Raw genomic sequence first — 5,944 nt, 5'->3', positions numbered from 1 at the left:
TATAATGTTTTTTTTTTTTTGAAACCTCATGTTTTGGGGAGTCAATTTCAGTTCTGCCTCATGATTTTTACGTTCTGGAGTTAGCAACACTGTGAGAGTCAAAGGGGCCAGGCTGGGCTGAGTCAGAAGGAACAGAGAAAACACAAGGAAAAGATAAAGTAGAACAAAAGAAACAAAGAGTCCTGGAGAAAGGGTGAAAATTAAATATAAAACCAATGAAAGGAAAACACTTTGGAGAGGGGAAAGGACCAGAGCCAGTGAGAGGGGAAGGGATAAGCTCGGGGGGAAGAATGGAGAACATGAGGGGGATGGTCTGTGACAGGGATCAGAGGAGAGTGTAAGAGACACAGAGAAATAAACAGGGATGGGAAACGAGGGCTAGAAAAATGGTGAGTAATGAACAGTATGAACGAGAAGGGAGAAGAAAAGGGAACACAAGAGGGACAGAGATTTATACAACATCACTGAAGATGAGACTGTAACTCAGGGGTGACTGACCTGAGCCTGAGAAAGAGCCAGAATTTACCAAAGTACATTGCCAAAGAGCCACAGTAATACGTCAGCAGCCCCCCCTCAGCTCCCTCCCTCACCCCCGGCGCTTCCCACCCATTGGTGGACCCACCGATCAGCGCCTCCCCCTCCCTTCCCTCACCTCCTGCCCACCGCGATCAGCTGTTTTGTGGTGGGCAGGAGGCTCTGAGGGGGAAGGTGGGAGGAGTGAGGGCATGGGAAGGGGTGGGGGCCTTAGGGTGGAATGGAATGGGGTCAGGGCCTGGGGCACAGCCGGGGTTAAAGCAGTGAGCACCCACCGGCACATTGGAAAGTTGGTGTCTGTAGTTCCAGCCCTGGAGTTGGCACCTATGCAAAGAGCCGAATATTAACTTCTGAAGAGCTGCATGTGCTCCAGAGCCACAGGTTGGCCACCCCTGCTGCACCTAGTTAATTTCAGAATACTCAAGAAGTGAGGATTCACCCAGGAAAGCTTCAGAAGTTTGGACTGCGCTTTGTCTGAACAGCCCCTCAGAACTGTTCGCCGAGGGTGGCCCTCCGAGGAGAACAAGACACCGGACACTGTGACTTGGAGGGTCAGTAAGTTTGGCCACCCCTCAGACAGAAAGTGGCATTTGAGAGTCGGGGCTTGTGGCCTCAGCCCCATGGGAGGGGCCTGCCTGGGCTCTGGGCTTCCTCCCTGTGGTGAGGGGATCTTGGGGCTTCAGCCCCATGAAAGGCACCTGTTGTGGCTCAGGGCTTCAGCCCTGTGGGGATGGGGTCTTGGCGCTTCAGCCCTGTGGGGTGGGGGGTCTTCAACCCCATGGGAGTCCAAACTTCTGAAGACCCCAATGGCAGAACAGGTCTATTTGAGGATGTGCCAATTCTCTGCGACTGTAAAGGCAGATGAGGGCTGCTGCAGCACAGAGACCTCTGACTGTTTTGGACTACTCTGCTACCGAATCCAGGGCTCTTTCCTCTCAAGTTTCAGGAGGTTGCCACCTGCACACTGGCTCCCTCACATTAAAAGATTTCACATTGTTACCAAAATATCAGGTCTGCCTAGCTGAGAGCCAATGACAGCCAGACAGGGATAAGGAAAGGTTGATTTATTCTGCAGAAGAAAGGAGAGCCTTGTACCTTGGTACAAAAAAACTCTGTCTTATACAAATTTCACAAACCTTTTATACACATTCAGACAAAGACCCTTGCCGTGTTAACACTTGATTGGTGGTTGTCAGACCCCGTACTTCTGTTATCTGGTCAGTGAAAACCGGTTTGGAGCTAGTTTCTCCTGCTTTAAGGCAGAAGAGAGAAGACAGTTCAAAAGTTCAGGTTACTGTGTATGTGAGGCTTCTGCTTCCCCCTAATGGCTGAACTGTTAGTTGTTAAGGGGGGTTACCAGTAACTTTCACAACATGTAGGCTTCTGCCAAGGGTGTTAACATCTTTTCCCCCTGGCAGACATCATCCTTGTATCGAGAGATAGCTGCCGCCGCCGCCTTTAGATAAATAATGACAGAGTGATTGGAACACCACCTTCTCCACCTCCGCTGGACAGATGTTTGAATGGGACCCAATCTGATTGGCAAGCTGGCAGGATCAGGCCCCACTCACAAGACTGGCAGCTGATTGATTTTCTAGGTGCCTGAGCTCCTTTGTGAATCCTTAACAAGCGTGTTTGGGCCAGCAGAGCTACATCTGGCTGCCCCAGGACTATTCACCGTAACCACTTCCTGGTCTTTCAAAGGCCCTGTCTACATGACACGGTTTTGTCAACATAAGGCAGCTGACATCAACCTTACTATGCAGGTGTACACACTGCAATGCTCCTCCCGCTGCTTCGACTCGCATGTTATGCTGGCATAATAACCCCCCCTTGAGGAGAGGCGTGGAGCTTAGGACGACGTAGTTAGAGTGACACAATGTCAGTGTGAACTCTGTGTTGTTTGTATTGCCCTAAGTGGCCTCCATGAGGTGTCAATCCCAGAATCCCGCCCTGGTCACCATTTTGAACCCTGCTGCCCGGCAGCCAGGTACCCAGGTGAACTCTGCTCCCCTGTTAAAGCCCCAGGAAGGTGTGAACTTGCTCTTCCTGTTTGCTCAGCGTGGAGAGCTCACATAGCAACTGCCCAGCTGAGCAGGTCGGCTCCACGCAGCAAATGGCTCCTGCCTGGAGTCTGCAGGAGATGGTGGATCTCATGGGTCTGTGGGGAGAGGAGGCTGTGCAGGCCCAGCTCCGATCCAGCCACCGGAACTTGTTCAGGGATGGAGGGGAAGGGCTGTGATACGGACACGCGGCAGGGCCGTGTAAAACCCAAAGAGCTGTGGCAGGCAGAGCAGGAGGCAAATAATTGCCCCTGGTGCGGAACGACAGACCTGTCACTTCTACAAGGAGGAGGCTGGGGTCAGGGTGATGGTGAATCGCCCCCACATTGAGCTCCTCTTGCAGCCTTGTGCACATAACGCACAGCACAGTGCTCTAGAGCAGTGCAGGATCCTGCTTTCTGACCCAGATGGCTGGCTCATGGGTTACCAGGGCAGTTGAAACGTGACTGGAAACCTAGTAGGATGCCCATGGAACGATGGGGCTGAGAAACCTGCATCATGTGACGTTGTACCTGCTCATGAGGCACTGCAAACCCTTCCCAAAGCACCCTGCAGCCAGTTGCATATTGGGATAGCCAGGGCCAGCTCCAGACACCAGCCCACCAAGCACGTGCTTGAGGCGGCACCTCGGGATGGGATGGCACTCGGGGTTTGTTTTTGGGGGGGGGGGGGGTTTGGTTCGGCCGGGCAGCACTGGCAGGGGCGGGGCTTGGGAGGCGTGGCGCCATGCTGGGGGGGCAGGGACTTGGGCAACGCGACGCTCGGGGGGGGGCAGCGCTTTTTGTTTTCGCTTGGGCCGGCAAAAATCTTAGAGCCGGCCCTGCCCATGTGGTAGTTAATTCAGATAGGAAAGCAAGACATGATATGGAAAGTATCAGAAACCACCACTGATACCTAAACCTGATGGCTAAATCTGACTGGTGGCTGTTTTTCACACAACCCCTGGCGAAGGGCTACGAAAATTTGGGGGGCTGGGGAACCAAGATTGGAGGGGCACCTGCCAACAGCAAACGATGCCCCTGTTTGGAAGGGAAAAAAAGTAAACTTGTCAGAATGAAGGACAGCGCCGAAATGTATCCAAACGCAAATATTTACCAAAGAGTAAAGCCTTTGAACTAAGGTTGGCACCTGTGAGGTACAAAAAATCAGCACTTCCTCAGCCGATAAACCTGGCAGCATCTACCAAACACCTTACAGATGTCCCAGGGCAGCTACCTCCAAAAAGCTTGTGGTTCAGTGTTCACAGAATGGGAGAATTAGTTACAGACATTAGGTTTATTATTTTTTAATTTAAAAGTTATGAAAGGAACATAAAATGGGAAGTCCAAAATGGTATTAATTGTCATTGGAACATAAGGCCACTTTAGATATATGGAACATTTCGGAGCGGTAACAGTCAATCAGTGGTTGCAATTTCAGCTTGCAAACTAAGGCCTGTATCCAGAAAAAAAATGTAAACACATCCTTAACTGTATTCAGTGCAATTGTCATTGATACCAGCATCATATGTGTCTAGGTAGACAAATACATATAACCAGTGTTACCGACTATTGCAATTTTACCATGAAGATGGCAGTATTTGGTGTTTTTATTTTGAAAGCACACGCTTCTGGGATCAAATGATTGCTTGAGAATCACAGTTTTCATTAAGTATACCGATAAAAAAAGATTTTAACTTGTGGTTTTGGAAAAAAAGTGAAAATATGAGTCTGGTGCACCCCTAAATGCTCAGACACCAAAATGAAAATACAAAGAACCCCAAACATATTTGGTTTTAAATCAGTTCTTTGGTGCATGATGTACCATATGATTTCTTGGGGTTATCACTACTGTATATCTATGTTTAATCAAAATTACAGTAGAAATTTGTCTCTGAGAGAGATTTCATGCAAGAGAGTCAGGGCCGTCCCTACCCATACGCAAAGTACACAGCTGCGTAGGGCACCAAGAAATTTGGGGCACAAGATTTCCTGGTGCCCTGCACAGCTGAGTGCTGCTCCAGCCCCTGCTCTGCCTCTTCCCCAAAGCCCCCTTCCTGCTCTGCCCCAGCCCCACCTCTTCCTACCCCTTCCCCAAGGCCTCCAACCTGCTCCGCCCCCTTCCTGCTCCTTCCTGACTCAGCTCTGACCCCACTCCCCTGAGCGCTGCAGTGGGGCCGGGCCTGCACTCACCGGTGGTGGGAAGTGCAGTGACCCGGCCCCAGCTGCATCGCTGGTGAGTGCTGGGGGGTGGTTCCCCCCGTCCCACAAACCAGCCCCACCTCTCCCACCCCCCGCAGAGGCCTGGGGCCCCACTCCATCCCCAGCAGGGGGGCTGCGTAGGGCCATAGAATAGCTAGGGACAGCCTTGAAGAGAGTGTTACTAGGCTGACCCGAGTGGATGGCTGATGTTGAAGACCCTGCACACTGTTCCAGTTGAGAGTAGAATTTGATTAGTCTGGTATCTGTGACGGGGTCTCCCTACCCCGCACTAGCCCGGACAGTGGAAGTCCCACCTCCCCAGTGAGACTGGCATGCTCCAAGTGCTCTAGTAGTATAAAGGGAGGAAGCCCAGCTCAGGGCAGGTCTACACTACGGGGGAAAATCGATCTAAGATACGCAACTTCAGCTACGTGAATAACGTAGCTGAAGTCGAAGTATCTTATATTGAATTACCTACAGTCCTCATGGCGCGGGATCAATGTCCGTGGCTCCCCATGTCGACTCCGCTACCACCGTTCAGATTGGTGGAGTTCCGGAGTCGACAGGAGCGCGTTCGGGGATCGATATATTGCGTCTAGATGAGACGCGATATATCGATCCCCGAGAAATCGATTGCTACCCGCCGATACGGCGGGTAGTGAAGACGTACCCTCATTCTAGGCTGGAGGCTGCAGGGGAAGGACCTGCCTGGGTCAGCCACAGCCTCTGACTGCACTGGGAATCGAAGCCATCCATGGCCCGCCTGCACCCCAGCGACTGGAAGAGCCCCTGGAGATGACCGACCCTGCTGAACACAGAGGATCTGACAGCTCATGGGGAACCCCAGCACAGATTCTGGTAGGAAGTGACCCAGGGAGGGTGACGGAGTGGTATCTCCTGTCCGGGGAAACTCAGCGTGTTTTGGTAGGAACCCCCTGCTGAGTCAGTGGCAAGCTGCTATGCCACCGTTAGGGGCCTGGGTCCCCCTACTGAGGCTGCCACACCCTAAAGTGGGTGTCCCAACTCTATAGACTCTGGCCGCTAGGCCAAGCTGCCCTGCATCCAAAGGCAGTGCTATAGACTCTGGCTGCTAAGTCATGCTGACCTGCACCAAAGGGCTGCTTTACAGACTCTGGCCACTAGGCCATGCTGCTCTGCACCAAAGGG

Source organism: Mauremys mutica, chromosome 12 (genome assembly GCF_020497125.1).
Source record: "Mauremys mutica isolate MM-2020 ecotype Southern chromosome 12, ASM2049712v1, whole genome shotgun sequence".
Lineage (NCBI taxonomy): Eukaryota > Metazoa > Chordata > Testudines > Geoemydidae > Mauremys > Mauremys mutica.
The sequence above is the reverse complement of the archived record's forward strand: the minus strand, read 5'-3'. Positions refer to the sequence as shown.